The following is a 24,430-nucleotide window of genomic DNA, read 5'->3' as shown; positions in this document are numbered from 1 at the left end:
GCACACAAACATGAGTCTAGAGCGCGAGTCTAGAGATGCGCATAGGTCGTCCAAAGACATGAGTGTAGAGATGTGTGTGTGTGTCTAAAGGCGTGAGTCCCATAGAAATAAGCCTCATGATCTTGACTCCCCAAGAAAAGCGATATCTAGTAAATGCCAAGAAAAGCAATACAGAGCGTCAAAGAAAGCAAATTTGTTGGAAAAATCTGGGTGCACACACGACACACACCTTCTATCCATTTCCCAAGCACATCATCTCCATTTTTCACTAAGAGTATCAATTCTTTTCCCCACATTCTGCATCTTCTAGGAAGCTTGGACACATACACGTGCAACTAACCTCATCAATGGAAACCCTCTAAGTACATATATAGATGGGGGGACCATGGTAGGTGTGGAGCCAACCTTATCTCCTGTATTACAATTGGCCATGGAAGCACCTCCAAAGCACTTTGAAGAATATAAGCTCACCCTGAACTCTAATTTAACATAAACACAACCTCACCCTAGTCAACATATTAGCCATATATAAATCCAATCTCTAAGCATCAAGCTATGAGATCTTGGATTAATATCATGTTGTGCATGGTCCAGAGACTATTATCTAGATACCCATGAAACATCATTAAATGGTAGTCTTGGCAATAGTTTAGCCAGTCAAAAGGTGCACCTAATTTAAAGGGCCCACCAAGCCCCTTCCACAACAATAGAAGGAGGCCTTTCATGAAGATGCATGCAGAACTTCTACTTCTATATCCTATCGTCGCGCATGGTTTGGGCACCATCTACGCATGCAAAATCATTGATAATAGTGGTCATTGGGTGATAACCCCATTGATCAAAAGGCGTGGGTTGCTTCTACCAGAATCATTCATGATAGTGGTCGTGTGGTGATAGCTCCATTAATCAGAAGCCATGGGTTTCTTCTCCCTACCAGGTGATTTTGAAGGGACCAAGCCACCTCCACAATAGAAGGAGGCCTACATGAAAGAAATCTACTTCACATCTACCTCTTTATGCCACCTTGACTACCCCAAGGCTACCCAAAGATTATCATCAATTTGCCATACATCTAAGTCACATATCACTTTAGAGTCTACCACTTATCCTGGCATGCCAATTTCACGTTATATCTTGGACCATCTACACCTCTTCAACTTGGGAGCTAGCTTCACCACTAACCTGGATGATGTGGTCATCTTTAGGAAGGGAGGGAGGGGGACATAGTTTCACCCAGGTTTCACCCACCTATAACACCACAAGGAGCTTTGCCGTCTTATTTGGTGGAAATAGCACATGTCATACCATATAAGGAGCTGTGCCATCTTATTTTTTTGAGTGATCTTTGCCAGCTTATTTGCTTGAGCGAGCACCTGTTTTTACAAGATAGCACTTTAGAATATAAAGCAGCCTTATCACGAGCTTTAATGTCGAATTAGGGAAAGTCTAAAGTGACCTTACGATGATGAGCTTAATGCCAAACAGGGAACGTCTAAGAAATTTTTGTACATACTTACTTAGGACTCGTAATAGTGGTTGTACCATTTTTGATTTTTAACTAGCCTATATAAGTCACTTTCCGTAATAAGCATTAAACGTTCATTCCCTTGCAACCATAGAATACTTAAGTTTTAACTTCCCTATATAAGTCAACTTCAATAATGATCATTACACATTCATTCCCTTGTATATAATACTTAAGATGTGTTCTCTTCTCTAATCTTGCTTGCTTGTGCGCTCTATTGAATCTTGCATGATTGATGGATGCTTGCTAGATAGGTTTGATTGTAGGTTTTTTCTTTCTTTCTTTTATTAGATTCTTCCTCCCATTCTACCATTTGTGAGAGAAGACCACTCCAAAGGATATCCTCTTCTTGAATTAGAGTGAGGAAGAAGTGATTTTTCGTTCATGCAATTCATAATTTTGTTCTTAGCATTTCTAAATTCAAAGTGGAATAAACTAACCCAAAAAAATAAGCCGGTTGTGCGTGAATTAGAGTGAGGAAGTTGTGAATTTTTTGTTCATCCATTGCATAATTTTTTGTTCATCCATTGCATAATTTTGTTCATTTCCATGGTGAAATTGGTAGCTTAGAGCATGTAAAATCAACAAAAAAACCAATAAACCACATGTAATCACTTTTATAGACACCATAAACGTGGATTCAAAATAATCCTTATAACCACCATCAAATCTTAAGAATCTCAAACACCTCAAAAAACCATGCCAAACCATCTCTCGGGTTGGGAGACGTAAGTCCATAGTCCCATGAAAAAAAACCATGAGTCAACACACATAAGCTTAGAGATGTGAGCCACCGTGAGTCAACCCGTGAGCTTAGAGACATGAGTTGTAAGCCTAGAGACATCCACTATGAGTCTAGAGGCATATAAGACATGAGTCATGAGCCAAGTCTAGAGTTGTGAGTCGTGAGTCTAGAGACGTAAGTCAATAGACATGAGTCTGAAGCTGCGAGTTAACAAACGCGAGTCTGGTCAACCTAATAGCATACCAGGCAATTCAAACAGTATGGTACTAATGTGATTCTAGGAAACCTAATATTATAACAATAAATTAAAAGTGTTTGGTAAAGCAGCTCTTGAAGACCTATAAAGACACACCTACCTTGTCATACGAATTGCACAAAAAATTCTTGTCCTTTATAATTATTGGGGTGTAAGTACTACATGAGCCAGAACCTGTGAGTCCATAAGCATGAGAGAGGCTTGAGCCCACTAGTAAGGGCGATGAGAGGCCAACTCATTAGATGTTTGTGAGCTTGTTTCTTCAAAAACTGTGTGAGCACACAAACATGAGTCTAGAGCGCGAGTCTAGAGATGCACATAGGTCGTCCAGAGACATGAGTCTAGAGATGCGTGTGTGTGTCCAAAGGCATGAGTCCCATAGAAATAAGCCTCCTGATCTTGACCCCCCAAGAGAAGCGATATCTAGTATATGCCAAGAAAAGCAATACAGAGCGTCAAAGAAAGCAAATTTGTTGGAAAAATCTGAGTGCACACACAAGACACACACCTTCTATACATTTCCCAAGCACATCATCTCCATTTTTCACTGAGAGCATCAATTATCTTTCCCACATTCTGCATCTCCTAGGAAGCGTGGACACGTACACGTGCAACTAACCTCATCAATGGAAACCCTCTAAGTACATATATAGATGGGGGGACCATGGTAGGTATGGGAGCCAACCTTATCTCTTGTATTACAATTGGCCATGTAAGTACCTCCAAAGTGCTTTAAAGAATATAACCTCACCCTCGACTCTATTTTAACATAAACACAACCTCACCCTAGTCCACATATTAGCCATATATAAATCCAATCTCTAAGCATCAAGTTATGAGATCTTGGATTAATATCATGTTGTGCATGGTCTAGAGACTATTATCTAGATACCCATGAAACATCATTAAATGGTAGTCTTGGCAATAATTTTGCCAATCAAAAGGTGCACCTAATTTAAAGGGCCCACCAAGCCCCTTCCACAAAAATAGAAGGAGGCCTTTCATGAAGATGCATGCATAACTTCTACTTCTATATCCTATCGTCGCTCGTGCATGGTTTGGGCACCATCTATTAGGCCACCTTGACTACCCCAAGGTACCCAAAGATTATCATCAATTTGCCATACATCTAGGTCACATATCACTTTAGAGTCTACCACTTATCCTGGCATGCCAATTTCACGTTATATCTTGGACCATCTACACCTCTTCAACTTGGGAGCTAGCTTCACCACTAACCTGTGGTGAAGCGTGATGTGGTCACCTTTAGGAAGGGAGGGAGGGGGACGTAGTTTCACCCACCGATCACACCTTAAGGAGCTTTGCCATCTTATTTGCTGGAGTTAGCACATGTCATACCATATAAGGAGCTATGCCGTCATATTTTTTTGAGTGATCTTTTGCCAGAGCGAGCACCTGTTTTTACAAGATAGCACTTTAGAATATAAAGGAGCCTTACCACACACGAGCTTAATGTCAAATTAGGGGAAGTCTAAAGTGACCTTACGACGATGAGCTTAATGCCAAACAGGGCACGTCTAAGAAATTTGTGTTCGTACTTATTTAGGACTCGTAATAGTGGTTGTACCATTTTTAATTTTTAACTAGCCTAATTAAGTCAATTTCCGTAATAAGCATTACACATTCATTCCCTTGCAACCATAGAATGCTTAAGTTGTAACTTCCCCATATAAGTCAACTTCAATAATGATCATTACACATTCATTCCCTTGTATATGATGTGAGCCTAAATCATTAGAACATAATGTGTAAGCCTATAGACATGAGTCTATAGGTATACATAAGCTTGAACCCGTGAGTATAAGCATGAGCCTAGAGGCTTGAGCCCACTAGTAAGTGTGATGAGAGGCCAACTCATTAGATGTCTCTGAGCTTCTTTCTTCAAAAACTGTGTGAGCACACAAACATGAGTCTAGAGCGCGAGTCTAGAGATGCGCATAGGTCATCCAAAGACATGAGTGTAGAGATGTGTGTGTGTGTCTAAAGGCGTGAGTCCCATAGAAATAAGCCTCATGATCTTGACTCCCCAAGAAAAGCGATATCTAGTAAATGCCAAGAAAAGCAATACAGAGCGTCAAAGAAAGCAAATTTGTTGGAAAAATCTGGGTGCACACACGACACACACCTTCTATCCATTTCCCAAGCACATCATCTCCATTTTTCAGTAAGAGTATCAATTCTTTTCCCCACATTCTGCATCTCCTAGGAAGCTTGGACACATACACGTGCAACTAACCTCATCAATGGAAACCCTCTAAGTACATATATAGATGGGGGGACCATGGTAGGTGTGGAAGCCAACCTTATCTCCTGTATAACAATTGGCCATGGAAGCACCTCCAAAGCACTTTGAAGAATATAACCTCACCCTGAACTCTAATTTAACATAAACACAACCTCACCCTAGTCAACATATTAGCCATATATAAATCCAATCTCTAAGCATCAAGCTATGAGATCTTGGATTAATATCATGTTGTGCATGGTCCAGAGACTATTATCTAGATACCCATGAAACATCATTAAATGGTAGTCTTGGCAATAATTTAGCCAGTCAAAAGGTGCACCTAATTTAAAGGGCCCACCAAGCCCCTTCCACAACAATAGAAGGAGGCCTTTCATGAAGATGCATGCAGAACTTCTACTTCTATATCCTATCGTCGCGCATGGTTTGGGCACCATCTACCCATGCAAAATCATTGATAATAGTGGTCATTGGGTGATAACCCCATTGATCAAAAGGCGTGGGTTGCTTCTACCAGAATCATTCATGATAGTGGTCGTGTGGTGATAGCTCCATTAATCAGAAGCCATGGGTTTCTTCTCCCTACCAGGTGATTTTGAAGGGGCCAAGCCACCTCCACAATAGAAGGAGGCCTACATGAAAGAAATCTACTTCACATCTACCTCTTTATGCCACCTTGACTACCCCAAGGCTACCCAAAGATTATCATCAATTTGCCATACATCTAAGTCACATATCACTTTAGAGTCTACCACTTATCCTGGCATGCCAATTTCACGTTATATCTTGGACCATCTACACCTCTTCAACTTGGGAGCTAGCTTCACCACTAACCTGGATGATGTGGTCATCTTTAGGAAGGGAGGGAGGGGGACATAGTTTCACCCAGGTTTCACCCACCTATAACACCACAAGGAGCTTTGCCGTCTTATTTGGTGGAAATAGCACATGTCATACCATATAAGGAGCCTTGCCATCTTATTTTTTTGAGTGATCTTTGCCAGCTTATTTGCTTGAGCGAGCACCTGTTTTTACAAGATAGCACTTTAGAATATAAAGCAGCCTTATCACGAGCTTTAATGTCGAATTAGGGAAAGTCTAAAGTGACCTTACGATGATGAGCTTAATGCCAAACAGGGAACGTCTAAGAAATTTTTGTACATACTTACTTAGGACTCGTAATAGTGGTTGTACCATTTTTGATTTTTAACTAGCCTATATAAGTCACTTTCCGTAATAAGCATTAAACGTTCATTCCCTTGCAACCATAGAATACTTAAGTTTTAACTTCCCTATATAAGTCAACTTCAATAATGATCATTACACATTCATTCCCTTGTATATAATACTTAAGATGTGTTCTCTTCTCTAATCTTGCTTGCTTGTGCGCTCTATTGAATCTTGCATGATTGATGGATGCTTGCTAGATAGGTTTGATTGTAGGTTTTTTCTTTCTTTCTTTTATTAGATTCTTCCCCCCATTCTACCATTTGTGAGAGAAGACCACTCCAAAGGATCTAGGCTCATGCTTATGGACTCACAGGTTCTGGCTCATGTAGTACTTACACCCCAATAATTATAAAGGACAAGAATTTTTTGTGTAATTCGTATGACAAGGTAGGTGTGTCTTTATAGGTCTTCAAGAGCTGCTTTACCAAACACTTTTAATTCATTGTTATAATATTAGGTTTCCTAGAATCACATTAGTACCATACTGTTTGAATTGCCTGGTATACTATTAGGTTGACCAGACTCGCGTTTGTTAACTCACAGCTTCAGACTCATGTCTATTGACTTACGTCTCTAGACTCACGACTCACAACTCTAGACTTGGCTCATGACTCATGTCTTATATGCCTCTAGACTCATAGTGGATGTCTCTAGGCTTACAACTCATGTCTCTAAGCTCACGTGTTGACTCACGGCGGCTCACATCTCTAAGCTTATGTGTGTTGACTCATGGTTTTTTTTCATGGGACTATGGACTTACGTCTCCCAACCCGAGAGATGGTTTGGCATGGTTTTTTGAGGTGTTTGAGATTCTTAAGATTTGATGGTGGTTATAAGGATTATTTCGAATCCATGTTTATGGTGTCTATAAAAGTGATTACATGTGGTTTATTGGTTTTTTTGTTGATTTTACATGCTCTAAGCTACCAATTTCACCATGGAAATGAACAAAATTATGCAATGGATGAACAAAAAATTCACAACTTCCTCACTCTAATTCACGCACAAGCGGCTTATGTTTTTGGGTTAGTTTATTCCACTTTGAATTTAGAAATTCTAAGAACAAAATTATGAAATGCATGAACGAAAAATCACTTCTTCCTCACTCTAATTCAAGAAGAGGATATCCTTTGGAGTGGTCTTCTCTCACAAATGGTAGAATGGGGGGAAGAAGCTAATAAAAGAAAGAAAGAAAAAACCTACAATCAAACCTATCTAGCAAGCATCCATCAATCATGCAAGATTCAATAGAGCGCACAAGCAAGCGAGATTAGAGAAGAGAACACATCTTAAGTATTATATACAAGGGAATGAATGTGTAATGATCATTATTGAAGTTGACTTATATAGGGAAGTTAAAACTTAAGTATTCTATGGTTGCAAGGGAATGAACGTTTAATGCTTATTACGGAAAGTGACTTATATAGGCTAGTTAAAAATCAAAAATGGTACAACCACTATTACGAGTCCTAAGTAAGTATGTACAAAAGTTTCTTAGACGTGCCCTGTTTGGCATTAAGCTCATCATCATAAGGTCACTTTAGACTTCCCCTAATTTGACATTAAAGCTCGTGATAAGGCTGCTTTATATTCTAAAGTGCTATCTTGTAAAAACAGGTGCTCGCTCAAGCAAATAAGCTGGCAAAGATCACTCAAAAAAATAAGATGGCACAGCTCCTTATATGGTATGACATGTGCTATTTCCACCAAATAAGACGGCAAAGCTCCTTGTGGTGTTATAGGTGGGTGAAACCTGGGTGAAACTATGTCCCCCTCCCTCCCTTCCTAAAGATGACCACATCACCCAGGTTAGTGGTGAAGCTAGCTCCCAAGTTGAAGAGGTGTAGATGGTCCAAGATATAATGTGAAATTGGCATGCCAGGATAAGTGGTAGACACTAAAGTGATATGTGACTTAGATGTATGGCAAATTGATGATAATCTTTGGGCAGCCTTGGGGTAGTCAAGGTGGCATAAAGAGGTAGATGTGAAGTAGATTTCTTTCATGTAGGCCTCTTTCTATTGTGGAGGTGGCTTGGTCCCTTCAAAATCACCTGGTAGGTAGAAGAAACCCATGCCTTCTGATTAATGGAGCTATCACCACACGACCACTATCATGAATGATTTTGGTAGAAGCAACCCACGCCTTTTGATCAATGGGGTTATCACCCAATGACCACTATTATCAATGATTTTGCATGGGTAGATGGTGCCCAAACCATGCGCGACGATAGGATATAGAAGTAGAAGTTCTGCATGCATCTTCATGAAAGGCCTTCTTCTATTGTTGTGGAAGGGGCTTGGTGGGCCCTTTAAATTAGGTGCACCTTTTGACTGGCTAAATTATTGCCAAGACTACCATTTAATGATGTTTCATGGGTATCTAGATAATAGTCTCTGGACCATGCACAACATGATATTAATCCAAGATCTCATAGCTTGATGCTTAGAGATTGGATTTATATATGGCTAATATGTTGACTAGGGTGAGGTTGTGTTTATGTTAAATCAGAGATGAGGGTGAGCTAATATTCTTCAAAGCGCTTTGGAGGTGCTTCCATGGCCAATTGTTATACAGGAGATAAGGTTGGCTTCCACACCTACCATGGTCCCCCCCTCTATATATGTACTTAGAGGGTTTCCATTGATGAGGTTAGTTGCACGTGTATGTGTCCAAGCTTCCTAGGAGATGCAGAATGTGGGGAAAAGAATTGATACTCTTACTGAAAAATGGAGATGATGTGCTTGGGAAATGGATAGAAGGTGTGTGTCGTGTGTGCACCCAGATTTTTCCAACAAATTTGCTTTCTTTGACGCTCTGTATTGCTTTTCTTGGCATTTACTAGATATTGCTTTTCTTGGGGAGTCAAGATCATGAGGCTTATTTCTATGGGACTCACGCCTTTAGACACACACACACATCTCTAGACTCATGTCTTTGGACGACCTATGTGCATCTCTAGACTCGCGCTCTAGACTCATGTTTGTGTGCCCACACAGTTTTTGAAGAAACAAGCTCAGAGACATCTAATGAGCTGGCCTCTCATCACACTTACTAGTGGGCTCAAGCCTCTAGGCTCATGCTTATACTCACGGGTTCAAGCTTATGTATACCTATAGACTCATGTCTATAGGCTTACACATTATGTTCTAATGATTTAGGCTCACATCATATACAAGGGAATGAATGTGTAATGATCATTATTGAAGTTGACTTATATGGGGAAGTTAAAATTTAAGCATTCTATGGTTGCAAGGGAATGAATGTGTAATGCTTATTACGGAAATTGACTTATATAGGCTAGTTAAAAATTAAAAATGGTACAACCACTATTACGAGTCCTAAATAAGTATGAACACAAATTTCTTAGACGTGCCCTGTTTGGCATTAAGCTCATCGTCGTAAGGTCACTTTAGACTTCCCCTAATTTAACATTATGCTCGTGTGTGGTAAGGCTCCTTTATATTCTAAAGTGCTATCTTGTAAAAATAGGTGCTCGCTCAAACAAATAAACTGGCAAAGATCACTCAAAAAAATAAGACGGCACAGCTCCTTATATGGTATGACATGTGCTAACTCCAGCAAATAAGATGGCAAAGCTCCTTAAGGTGTGATAGGTGGGTGAAACTACGTCCCCCTCCCTCCCTTCCTAAAGGTGACCACATCACCCAGGTTAGTGGTGAAGCTAGCTCCCAAGTTGAAGAGGTGTAGATGGTCCAAGATCTAACGTGAAATTGGCATGCCAGGATAAGTGGTAGACTCTAAAGTGATATGTGACCTAGATGTATGGCAAATTGATGATAATCTTTGGGTACCTTGGGGTAGTCAAGGTGGCCTAAAGAGGTACACTATCATGAATGATTTTGGTAGAAGCAACCCACGCCTTTTGATCGATGGGGTTATCACCCCATGACCACTATTATGAATGATTTTGCATGGGTAGATGGTGCCCAAACCATGCACGAGCGACGATAGGATATAGAAGTAGAAGTTATGCATGCATCTTCATGAAAGGCCTCCTTCTATTTTTGTGGAAGGGGCTTGGTGGGCCCTTTAAATTAGGTGCACCTTTTGATTGGCAAAATTATTGCCAAGACTACCATTTAATGATGTTTCATGGGTATCTAGATAATAGTCTCTAGACCATGCACAACATGATATTAATCCAAGATCTCATAACTTGATGCTTAGAGATTGGATTTATATATGGCTAATATGTGGACTAGGGTGAGGTTGTGTTTATGTTAAAATAGAGTCGAGGGTGAGGTTATATTCTTTAAAGCGCTTTGGAGGTACTTACATGGCCAATTGTAATACAAGAGATACGGTTGGCTCCCATACCTACCATGGTCCCCCCATCTATATATGTACTTAGAGGGTTTCCATTGATGAGGTTAGTTGCACGTGTACGTGTCCACGCTTCCTAGGAGATGCAGAATGTGGGAAAGATAATTGATACTCTCAGTGAAAAATGGAGATGATGTGCTTGGGAAATGTATAGAAGGTGTGTGTCTTGTGTGTGCACTCGGATTTTTCCAACAAATTTGCTTTCTTTGACGCTCTGTATTGCTTTTCTTGGCATATACTAGATATCGCTTCTCTTGGGGGGTGAAGATCATGAGGCTTATTTCTATGGGACTCATGCCTTTGGACACACACACGCATCTCTAGACTCATGTCTCTGGACGACCTATGTGCATCTCTAGACTCGCGCTCTAGACTCATGTTTGTGTGCTCACACAGTTTTTGAAGAAACAAGCTCACAAACATCTAATGAGTTGGCCTCTCATCGCCCTTACTAGTGGGCTCAAGCCTCTCTCATGCTTATGGACTCACAGGTTCTGGCTCATGTAGTACTTACACCCCACTAATTATAAAGGACAAGAATTTTTTGTGTAATTCGTATGACACGGTAGGTGTGTCTTTATAGGTCTTCAAGAGCTGCTTTACCAAACACTTTTAATTCATTGTTATAATATTAGGTTTCCTAGAATCACATTAGTACCATACTGTTTGAATTGCCTGGTATACTATTAGGTTGACCAGACTCGCGTTTGTTAACTCGCAGCTTCAGACTCATGTCTATTGACTTACGTCTCTAGACTCACGACTCACAACTCTAGACTTGGCTCATGACTCATGTCTTATATGCCTCTAGACTCATAGTGGATGTCTCTAGGCTTACAACTCATGTCTCTAAGCTCACGTGTTGACTCACGGCGGCTCACATCTCTAAGCTTATGTGTGTTGACTCATGGTTTTTTTTCATGGGACTATGGACTTACGTCTCCCAACCCGAGAGATGGTTTGGCATGGTTTTTTGAGGTGTTTGAGATTCTTAAGATTTGATGGTGGTTATAAGGATTATTTTGAATCCACGTTTATGGTGTCTATAAAAGTGATTACATGTGGTTTATTGGTTTTTTTGTTGATTTTACATGCTCTAAGCTACCAATTTCACCATGAAAATGAACAAAATTATGCAATGGATGAACAAAAAATTCACAACTTCCTCACTCTAATTCACGCACAAGCGGCTTATGTTTTTGGGTTAGTTTATTCCACTTTGAATTTAGAAATGCTAAGAACAAAATTATGACTTGCATGAACGAAAAATCACTTCTTCCTCACTCTAATTCAAGAAGAGGATATCCTTTGGAGTGGTCTTCTCTCACAAATGGTAGAATGGGGGGAAGAAGCTAATAAAAGAAAGAAAGAAAAAACCTACAATCAAACCTATCTAGCAAGCATCCATCAATCATGCAAGATTCAATAGAGCGCACAAGCAAGCGAGATTAGAGAAGAGAACACATCTTAAGTATTATATACAAGGGAATGAATGTGTAATGATCATTATTGAAGTTGACTTATATAGGAAAGGTAAAACTTAAGTATTCTATGGTTGCAAGGGAATGAACGTTTAATGCTTATTACGGAAAGTGACTTATATAGGCTAGTTAAAAATCAAAAATGGTACAACCATTATTACGAGTCCTAAGTAAGTATGTACAAAAGTTTCTTAGACGTGCCCTGTTTGGCATTAAGCTCATCGTCGTAAGGTCACTTTAGACTTCCCCTAATTGGACATTAAAGCTCGTGATAAGGCTGCTTTATATTCTAAAGTGCTATCTTGTAAAAACAGGTGCTGGCTCAAGCATATAAGCTGGCAAAGATCACTCAAAAAAATAAGTTGGCACAGCTTCTTATATGGTATGACATGTGCTATTTCCACCAAATAAGACGGCAAAGCTCCTTGTGGTGTTATAGGTGGGTGAAACCTGGGTGAAACTATGTCCCCCTCCCTCCCTTCCTAAAGATGACCACATCACCCACCAGGTCAGTGGTGAAGCTAGCTCCCAAGTTGAATAGGTGTAGATGGTCCAAGATATAACGTGAAATTGGCATGCCAGGATAAGTGGTAGACTCTAAAGTGATATGTGACTTAGATGTATGGCAAATTGATGATAATCTTTGGGTAGCCTTGGGGTAGTCAAGGTGACATAAAGAGGTAGATGTGAAGTAGATTTCTTTCATGTAGGCCTCCTTCTATTGTGGAGGTGGCTTGGTCCCTTCAAAATCACCTGGTAGGTAGAAGAAACCCATGCCTTCTGATTAATGGAGCTATCACCACACGACCACTATCATGAATGATTTTGGTTGGCTTCCACACCTACCATGGTCCCCCCATCTATATATGTACTTAGAGGGTTTCCATTGATGAGGTTAGTTGCACGTGTATGTGTCCAAGCTTCCTAGGAGATGCAGAATGTGGGGAAAAGAATTGATACTCTTAGTGAAAAATGGAGATGATGTGCTTGGGAAATGGAAAGAAGGTGTGTGTCGTGTGTGCACCCAGATTTCTCCAACAAATTTGATTTCTTTGACGCTCTGTATTGCTTTTCTTGGCATTTACTAGATATCGCTTTTCTTGGGGAGTCAAGATCATGAGGCTTATTTCTATGGGACTCACGCCTTTAGACACACACACACACATCTCTAGACTCATGTCTTTGGACGACCTATGCGCATCTCTAGACTCGCGCTCTAGACTCATGTTTGTGTGCTCACACAGTTTTTGAAGAAACAAGCTCAGAGACATCTAATGAGCTGGCTCTCATCACACTTACTAGTGGGCTCAAGCCTCTAGGCTCATGCTTATACTCACGGGTTCAAGCTTATGTATACCTATAGACTCATGTCTATAGGCTTACACATTATGTTCTAATGATTTAGGCTCACATCATATACAAGGGAATGAATGTGTAATGATCATTATTGAAGTTGACTTATATGGGGAAGTTAAAACTTAAGCATTCTATGGTTGCACGGGAATGAATGTGTAATGCTTATTATGGAAATTGACTTAATTAGGCTAGTTAAAAATTAAAAATGGTACAACCACTATTACGAGTCCTAGATAAGTATGAACACAAATTTCTTAGACGTGCCCTGTTTGGCATTAAGCTCATCGTCGTAAGGTCACTTTAGACTTTCCCTAATTTGACATTAAGCTCGTGTGTGGTAAGGCTCCTTTATATTCTAAAGTGCTATCTTGTAAAAACAGGTGCTCGCTCAAGCAAATAAGCTGGCAAAGATCACTCAAAAAAATAAGACGGCAGAGCTCCTTATATGGTATGACATGTGCTAACTCCAGCAAATAAGATGGCAAAGCTCCTTAAGGTGTGATAAGTGGGTGAAACTACGTCCCCCTCCCTCCCTTCCTAAAGGTGACCACATCACCCAGGTTAGTGGTGAAGCTAGCTCCCAAGTTGAAGAGGTGTAGATGGTCCAAGATATAACGTGAGATTGGCATGCCAGGATAAGTGGTAGACTCGTGATATGTGACCTAGATGTATGGCAAATTGATGATAATCTTTGGGTACCTTGGGGTAGTCAAGGTGGCCTAAAGAGGTACACTATCATGAATGATTTTGGTAGAAGCAACCCACGCCTTTTGATCAATGGGGTTATCACCCCATGACCACTATCATGAATGATTTTGCATGGGTAGATGGTGCCCAAACCATGCACGAGCGACGATAGGATATAGAAGTAGAAGTTATGCATGCATCTTCATGAAAGGCCTCCTTCTATTTTTGTGGAAGGGGCTTGGTGGGCCCTTTAAATTAGGTGCACCTTTTGATTGGCAAAATTATTGCCAAGACTACCATTTAATGATGTTTCATGGGTATCTAGATAATAGTCTCTAGACCATGCATAACATGATATTAATCCAAGATCTCATAACAAATTTGCTTTCTTTGACGCTTTGTATTGCTTTTCTTGGCATATACTAGATATCGCTTCTCTTGGGGAGTCAAGATCACGAGGCTTATTTCTATGGGACTCACGCCTTTGGACACACACACGCATATCTAGACTCATGTCTCTGGACGACCTATGTGCATCTCTAGACTCGCGCTCTAGACTCATGTTTGTGTGCTCACACAGTTGGTCCCTTCAAAATCACCTGGTAGGTAGAAGAAACCCATGCCTTCTGATTAATGGAGCTATCACCACACGACCACTATCATGAATGATTTTGGTAGAAGCAACCCACGCCTTTTGATCACTGGGGTTATCACCCAATGACTACTATTATCAATGATTTTGCATGGGTAGATGGTGCCCAAACCATGCGCGATGATAGGATATAGAAGTGGAAGTTCTGCATGCATCTTCATGAAAGGCCTCCTTCTATTGTTGTGGAAGGGGATTGGTGGGCCCTTTAAATTAGGTGCACCTTTTGACTGGCTAAATTATTGCCAAGACTACCATTTAATGATGTTTCATGGGTATCTAGATAATAGTCTCTGGACCATGCACAACATGATATTAATCCAAGATCTCATAGCTTGATGCTTAGAGATTGGATTTATATATGGCTAATATGTTGACTAGGGTGAGGTTGTGTTTATGTTAAATTAGAGTTGAGGGTGAGCTTATATTCTTCAAAGCGCTTTGGAGGTGCTTCCATGGCCAATTGTTATACAGGAGATAAGGTTGGCTTCCACACCTACCATGGTCCCCCCATCTATATATGTACTTAGAGGGTTTCCATTGATGAGGTTAGTTGCACGTGTATGTGTCCAAGCTTCCTAGGAGATGCAGAATGTGGGGAAAAGAATTGATACTCTTACTGAAAAATGGAGATGATGTGCTTGGGAAATGGATAGAAGGTGTGTGTCGTGTGTGCACCCAGATTTTTCCAACAAATTTGCTTTCTTTGACGCTCTGTATTGCTTTTCTTGGCATTTACTAGATATCGCTTTTCTTGGGGAGTCAAGATCATGAGGCTTATTTCTATGGGACTCACGCCTTTAGACACACACACACATCTCTAGACTCATGTCTTTGGATGACCTATGCGCATCTCTAGACTCGCGCTCTAGACTCATGTTTGTGTGCTCACACAGTTTTTGAAGAAACAAGCTCAGAGACATCTAATGAGCTGGCCTCTCATCACACTTACTAGTGGGCTCAAGCCTCTAGGCTCATGCTTATACTCACGGGTTCAAGCTTATGTATACCTATAGACTCATGTCTATAGGCTTACACATTATGTTCTAATGATTTAGGCTCACATCATATACAAGGGAATGAATGTGTAATGATCATTATTGAAGTTGACTTATATGGGGAAGTTAAAACTTAAGCATTCTATGGTTGCAAGGGAATGAATGTGTAATGCTTATTACGGAAATTGACTTAATTAGGCTAGTTAAAAATTAAAAATGGTACAACCACTATAACGAGTCCTAAATAAGTATGAACATAAATTTCTTAGACGTGCCCTGTTTGGCATTAAGCTCATCGTCGTAAGGTCACTTTAGACTTCCCCTAATTTTACATTAAGCTCGTGTGTGGTAAGACTCCTTTATATTCTAAAGTGCTATCTTGTAAAAACAGGTGCTCGCTCAAGCAAATAAGCTGGCAAAGATCACTCAAAAAAATAAGACGGCACAGCTCCTTATATGGTATGACATGTGCTAACTCCAGCAAATAAGATGGCAAAGCTCCTTAAGGTGTGATAGGTGGGTGAAACTACGTCCCCCTCCCTCCCTTCCTAAAGGTGACCACATCACCCAGGTTAGTGGTGAAGCTAGCTCCCAAGTTGAAGAGGTGTAGATGGTCCAAGATATAACGTGAAATTGGCATGCCAGGATAAGTGGTAGACTCTAAAGTGATATGTGACCTAGATGTATGGCAAATTGATGATAATCTTTGGGTACCTTGGGGTAGTCAAGGTGGCCTAAAGAGGTACACTATTATGAATGATTTTGGTAGAAGCAACCCACGCCTTTTGATCAATGGGTTTATCACCCCATGACCACTATTATGAATGATTTTACATGGGTAGATGGTGCCCAAACCATGCACGAGCGACGATAGGATATAGAAGTAGAAGTTATGCATGCATCTTCATGAAAGGCCTCCTTCTATTTTTGTGGAAGGGGCTTGGTGGGCCCTTTAAATTAGGTGCACCTTTTGATTGGCAAAATTATTGCCAAGACTACCATATAATGATGTTTCATGGGTATCTAGATAATAGTCTCTAGACCATGCACAACATGATATTAATCCAAGATCTCATAACTTGATGCTTAGAGATTGGATTTATATATGGCTAATATGTGGACTAGGGTGAGGTTGTGTTTATGTTAAAATAGAGTCGAGGGTGAGGTTATATTCTTTAAAGCGCTTTGGAGGTACTTACATGGCCAATTGTAATACAAGAGATACGGTTGGCTCCCATACCTAGCATGGTCCCCCCATCTATATATGTACTTAGAGGGTTTCCATTGATGAGGTTAGTTGCACGTGTACGTGTCCACGCTTCCTAGAAGATGTAGAATGTGGGAAAGATAATTGATACTCTCAGTGAAAAATGGAGATGATGTGCTTGGGAAATGTATAGAAGGTGTGTGTCTTGTGTGTGCACTCAGATTTTTCCAACAAATTTGCTTTCTTTGACGCTCTGTATTGCTTTTCTTGGCATATACTAGATATCGCTTCTCTTGGGGGGTCAAGATCACGAGGCTTATTTCTATGGGACTCACGCCTTTGGACACACACACGCATATCTAGACTCATGTCTCTGGACGACCTATGTGCATCTCTAGACTCGCGCTCTAGACTCATGTTTGTGTGCTCACATAGTTTTTCAAGAAACAAGCTCACAAACATCTAATCTGTTGGCCTCTCATCGCCCTTACTAGTGGGCTCAAGCCTCTAGGCTCATGCTTATGGACTCACAGGTTCTGGCTCATGTAGTACTTACACCCCAATATTATAAAGGACAAGAATTTTTTGTGTAATTCGTATGACAAGGTAGGTGTGTCTTTATAGGTCTTCAAGAGCTGCTTTACCAAACACTTTTAATTCATTGTTATAATATTAGGTTTCCTAGAATCACATTAGTACCATACTGTTTGAATTGCCTGGTATACTATTAGGTTGACCAGACTCGCGTTTGTTAACTCGCAGCTTCAGACTCATGTCTATTGACTTACGTCTCTAGACTCACGACTCACAACTCTAGACTTGGCTCATGACTCATGTCTTATATGCCTCTAGACTCATAGTGGAAGTCTCTAGGCTTACAACTCATGTCTCTAAGCTCACGTGTTGACTCACGGTGGCTCACATCTCTAAGCTTATGTGTGTTGACTCATGGTTTTTTTTCATGGGACTATGGACTTACGTCTCCCAACCCGAGAGATGGTTTGGCATGGTTTTTTGAGGTGTTTGAGATTCTTAAGATTTGATGGTGGTTATAAGGATTATTTCGAATCCATGTTTATGGTGTCTAATTAAAAATGGTACAACCACTATTACGAGTCCTAAATAAGTATGAACACAAATTTCTTAGACGTGCCCTGTTTGGCATTAAGCTCATCGTCGTAAGGTCACTTTAGACTTCCCCTAATTTGACATTAAGCTCGTGTATGGTAAGGCTCCTTTATATTCTAAAGTGCTATCTTGTAAAAACAGGTGCTCGCTCAAGCAAATAAGCTGGCAAAGATCACTCAAAAAATTAAGACGTCATAGCTCCTTATATGGTATGACATGTGCGAACTCCAGCAAATAAGATGGCAAAGCTCCTTAAGGTGTGATAGGTGGGTGAAACTACGTCCCCCTCCCTCCCTTCCTAAAGGTGACCACATCACCCAGGTTAGTGGTGAAGCTAGCTCCCAAGTTGAAGAGGTGTAGATGGTCCAAGATATAACGTGAAATTGGCATGCCAGGATAAGTGGTAGACTCTAAAGTGATATGTGACCTAGATGTATGGCAAATTGATGATAATCTTTGGGTACCTTGGGGTAGTCAAGGTGGCCTAAAGAGGTACACTATCATGAATGATTTTGGTAGAAGCAACCCACGCCTTTTGATCAATGGGGTTATCACCCCATGACCACTATTATGAATGATTTTGCATGGGTAGATGGTGCCCAAACCATGCACGAGCGACGATAGGATATAGAAGTAGAAGTTATGCATGCATCTTCATGAAAGGCCTCCTTCTATTTTTGTGGAAGGGGCTTGGTGGGCCCTTTAAATTAGGTGCACCTTTTGATTGGCAAAATTATTGCCAAGACTACCATTTAATGATGTTTCATGGGTATCTAGATAATAGTCTCTAGACCATGCACAACATGATATTAATCCAAGATCTCATAACTTGATGCTTAGAGATTGGATTTATATATGGCTAATATGTGGACTAGGGTGAGGTTGTGTTTATGTTAAAATAGAGTCGAGGGTGAGGTTATATTCTTTAAAGCGCTTTGGAGGTACTTACATGGCCAATTGTAATACAAGAGATAAGGTTGGCTCCCATACCTAGCATGGTCCCCCCATCTATATATGTACTTAGAGGGTTTCCATTGATGAGGTTAGTTGCACGTGTACGTGTCCACGCTTCCTAGGAGATGCAGAATGTGGTAAAGATAATTGATACTCTCAGTGAAAAATGGAGATGATGTGCTTGGGAAATGTATAGAAGGTGTGTGTCTTGTGTGTGCACTCAGATTTTTCCAACAAATTTGCTTTTGTAAGATTCCTCCCCCACCCCCTTTTTGATGTCTAGTATCTTCCCCTGTAATCAACCCTCTTCAGAAATATAAAGACCCTGTTGCTAACTATTTTAGCCTAGAGAGAGAAAAATTATTCTAGAGAGAGAATATTCAGATTTTGAATATTTTTGGATAGAAAAATATCTCTTATAATTCAGATGAGTTCCCCTGAAACAGAAATTCAAAAAGAATTTTCCAATGTGCAATTGGAATTAATTGAAAATAGGTATAAAGAACCTTAGTCTAAGGGTCTAGATTTTCAGAAATCTTTAGACTATGGTCCAATTAAGGTTCCTATGGACCAATAGCATCAATCCATGTGTAGGGAGGAGATAAATCCAACTTGTAAAAAGAAAATACCCAAAAATGAGTAAATGCTCACATGAGATGAAGAGTTGAAAATGTACAAGGTTTATTAGTAAAAAATTATGAGCAATATTAAAAGTATGACATATGTAAGGAAGAGGAGTTCTTTAAAGGAGGTGCATATTTCACATAAGATGAAGAGTTGAAAATGTACAAGGTTTATTAGTAAAAAATTATGAGCAATATTAAAAGTATGACATATGTAAGGAAGAGGAGTTCTTTAAAGGAGGTGCATATTTCACATAAGATGAAGAGTTGAAAATGTACAAGGTTTATTAGTAAAAAACTATGAGCAATATTAAAAATATGACATATGTAAGGAAAGGGAGTTCTTTAAAGGAGGTGCATATTTCACATAAGATGAAGAGTTGAAAATGTACAAGGTTTATTAGTAAAAAACTATGAGCAATATTAAAAATATGACATATGTAAGGAAAGGGAGTTCTTTAAAGGAGGTGCATATTTCACATGCTTGAATGAGTTTTAAACTCATAAAAATTGAGATATTTCATCTCTCCTCTCTCCTCATTCAAGTCTAGTTCCAAAAAGTTAGCTTAACTGACCTAAAAATGGTCAAATATTGACCAAACTGATTTAGAAAATTCTAGAATCAGTTTGTTTGGTTAGGAGCTCAATTTTTCCTATAAATAGAAGCCTCACCCTTGTTGAAAAATATATAGTGTTTATGCATCGTTACTCTACTCCACCTAAGCCAAGAACTGTGAATTCATTTAATAATTCACTAGTTTTTGGAGCTTCCCTCTTTCTTCAATCCCCATTAGTGGCTCCATCAACATACTTAACCAATTGATTGGTTGGGGGCCTCTACCGTGAACAAAGAATCAAGCAAGTTGTAAGGTAATTAGTGAATATTCATCTTTCTATAATTTCTCAATGTTTCTCTCTTCTCAACCCCTCTCAAGCTTGAGAAGTTTAATTGGTATGGTTTTTTTTTAAATGTTATTGAAGTTTGAATAGTAGTGAAGAGTTACATAATTTAATAAATGCTATTGAAGTTAATTTTTATTTATGTTTAAATTCTAATGATTCTTATGTAAATTCTCTCTCTCACTCAAGAAATGGTCATACTCATGACCCATTCTCAATCCAAATCAAGCTTTTCATAAAGCTTTTCCTTAACCCAAGATTAAGCTATGCTTGAGGCCAAATTAATGGCTTTTTCTTATGCTTTTAGTTTATGTATATTGATGATTCAATCCATTATGGATTAAGGATCCAATTAGAGAATCATTTTAATTATTTCCTTAATGATAAGCTTTATCCCTTAGAAAAATTGAGATTTATCAGTCATAGCAGCGGAGCTATGGCAAAATTTTTATAAAAATTATGCATAAAAAATTTTCATTCAAAGCATAAAAAGAGGACTTCCTACCATATTCTAGGAATCATCATCCTAGATTAATTGAAAGAATTTCATTATAATCATGGAGAAATTGAATTTTAATATTATGCATAAAGGATAAATTTTTATATCAAAAGTGTTATTTTTACCATTTTTATTTTCATGCATAGAAGTATGCATAATGGATAAATTTTTATATCAAAAGTGTTACTTTTATCATTTTTATTTCATACATAAAAGTATGCATAAAAGAAAATTTTTATATCAAAAGTGTTACTTTTATCATTTTTATTTCATACATAAAAGTATGCATAAAAGAAAATTTTTATATCAAAAGTGTTACTTTTATCATTTTTAATTTTCATGCATAGAAGTATGCATAAAGGAAAATTTTTATATTAAAAGTGTTACTTTTATCATTTTTAATTTTCATGCATAGAAGTATGCATAAAGGAAAAATTTTTATATCAAAAGTGTTACTTTTATCATATTGGATTTCATGCATATAGGTATGCATAAAAGTTATTCTTTTTATACTAAAAGTATGATTTTCCTCATAAATGGATTTTATGCTTAACTTAGATGCATAAGAGAAATTCTTTTATTCTAAAAGTATAATTCTCTACCAAATTGAAATCATGCATAAGAAGATGCATAAAAGATTGATTTTAATTTCGAAAGTGTTAGTCTCCTTAAATGGAATTTATGTATAAATAAATGTGTAGAGAAATCTTATATCAAATAAAAGAATTCTCTTTTAAAAAAAAAAAAGATATGAAATGTGATAAGATGTGATAAGAGGTGTATGAGATGTGATAAGAATTGATAAGATGCGTATGGAAGTTGATAGGATGTGATAAGAGGTGTGTTAAGAGGTGATAAGATGCTTATGAAATAAGTTAGGATGTGATAAGATGAATTAAGATGTGTATGGGGGGATGAGGTAAGAAGTGTATGTGATAGGATAAGATGTATATGGGTTGTGATAGGGCGAGAATGGATGTGATGTAAAAGATTAGATGTGAAGGTATATGGGGTTATATAAATGGGAATGTGAAAAATGGATGTATGTATGTGGATGTGTGGATATGGAGATGGGAGTGTGGATGTATGAACATGAAAATGGATATATGCATGAAGATGTATATGCATAGATGTAAATGTGGATGTAGATGTGGATGCATGGATGTGAATGTGGATGTGGATGTGGATGTGGATATGGATGTGTATGTATGAATGTGGATATGGGATGTGGATGTATAAATGAGGATGTGAAAATGGAGATAAGCATGTAGATGTGGATGTATGGATGTGAATGTGGATGTGGATGTGGATGTATGGATGTGGATATGGATGTGAATATATGATATGTGATGTGAAGGAATCTGAAGTGAAGAGATGGAAAAGGAGGTGATTGGATGAGTACACATATACATGGAATGTGGAATAAGTAATGTGGATTAATGAGGGATAATGTGGAAAAATGAGAGTTAATATAGAAACTGTATTTGTAAACTGTTTGTAAATGCTGTTTGTAAATGGCTGTTTTATGTCAAGAATGCTGGGGAAGCATTTTGACCGTCTTGTGATTAAGGTCGTGGAGACCTAACTGATAAAGTTGCAACTGCTGACGGAGAGTCAATGGAGGACGTCTCGCGTAGCAAGGTCGACCGAGGTCTTGACCAGCCTCGGTTCGATTAAAATGGTGAGCTTCCGGTACGGTGGATGAGGGACCAAGGAAGCGGCCTATGAGTGAAGCGCTAGGTCACCTGCGAAGGATCCTAGAGGGTGCTGACCATACGGTGCTCGGGCTCTGGGTCGCCTAGGATACCCACGCGTGCGTCGAGGAAGATATTGGAACAAGGAGTAAGAGTTGTTTTGTGAAACCGGGCATGGATCTGGTTGACTGACCTTGCTGGTCCTCAACGGATGAGTCCATGGCTCTTTGATATGGATCTGTTGGTTGATCTTGCTGATCTTCAACGAGAGTCCATCTTGATAAGTGATTATATTGCCGAGTATTATGGGCTAGGAACTATGGAAACGGCCTCTGTGTGGACAGGTGGTGAGCGTTCTAGTTGCCAATGATGCCATAGATACTCTGATGAAGGAATGATGGGAAATTATGAATCAACTGGATAAATTGGAAGATTATGATCAGTGGTACTATGGTTTCATTAAAGGATTGTTTTAAAGTTAGTTGATGCTAAGAAAAAGGCAATTTCATATTGGGTGTGTAAGTGGTGTGGCTAGTTCTATGTTTGCATGAACTTCCGGCTAGGGGGCCTTGGAACTCTTTTCCTTGGTACCCGGGACAAAACCTAACCAAATTCCAAAATTGGATCCCATCACTACAGTGGTTGGGCGGTTGGCTAACCCATGGGATCGGATGGGGTTAGGCTGGACTGATGGATCCGTAAATCGAGATTTAATTTCTATTATTACGATAGATGAAGTAAATCCCGGATAGAAATTGTTCTATGGATAGGAATCAACGGCTGTGCCTCTTGATGGGGAAAAAAGCGTTGATCCCAATGATCCAAGTGCAAGTTCGTCCTTGATTTGACCAAGTACCGTTAAAGGTGCAGTCAGATCAGTTTGATCAGTAATGATCTTGACTACGTTAGAGTAAAGAGTTATCCTGGTGGAATCGCCCGTGCTTTCCGGGTAAAGGAAGTTTTTCCGGTTTCGGTTTTGGACAAACCGACGGATTAGTCTCTTGTCCGGATATCCGTGGGCGAGAATGTAAGATTCCTCCCCAACCTTCGAGGCATACAGGAGTAAGAATCTCCCTTTCTGATCTTATAATTATTCCCTCTCTAAAATAAAAGAAAGTTTCTGTTTAAAAAAGGAAGACCCTTTTCCTAGAATACTTCTCAGGAGTCACGCCTATTTTAAGGATTCAGAACAATGAGTTCAGAAGTGAAAATCGGTGTTTTGGATACCAAGGTTTTGGTTTTCATTCGAGTACGGCCCAAAAGAAGTTCTTTATCTATTGGGGAGTTTAAGAAGTTATCCCCCAGATATTGTGAGCCTTATATCTGAATTCAATGAAAGTAGGTGACTTAGCCTACAAGCTTCTTTTATCTCTTCATCTCAAAATTCTTAATGCCTTCTATAGAAAAATGTGTCAAACCCAAATCATGGAAAGACGGTAAAACTTCAGTGGCAAGTTACCGTTGGCTTCTAAGTTACGCTAGCGCCTTCCTTTATATAAGTCGTAACTTTTACTTGTCGCTCACAGTAATCTTACTTCCATCGATCTCCTTTCTTTCTTAATCTCCTTCATGGCTTGGCAACAAGAACTAGTTTTATCCATAATGATTCCTCACCTTCAAGACGCAAGTGAATCTGTGAAGAAGGATTTTATAGAGCAGTATGAGCGCTCACTTTTCCCTCACTTGGGAACTTCTGTAGCGCAAACCAAATGGCGGACCTATCAAAACATAACTAGGGTAACACCCTGGGGTCAGCAGCACTTTCATAACAATGTCCGCTTGGCCATGGTTATTGAAGCTTTGGGTTTGGGTCCCCGATATTACTGTGTCATGAGATCAAGGCATCTTGGGTTTTCTGAGCGGGTCTTCTTACTGGCATGTTTTC

Source organism: Cibotium barometz, chromosome 30 (genome assembly GCF_041138505.1).
Source record: "Cibotium barometz isolate CiBa-2024 chromosome 30, ASM4113850v1, whole genome shotgun sequence".
NCBI lineage: Eukaryota > Viridiplantae > Streptophyta > Polypodiopsida > Cyatheales > Cibotiaceae > Cibotium > Cibotium barometz.
Note: the sequence above shows the minus strand (reverse complement) of the source record.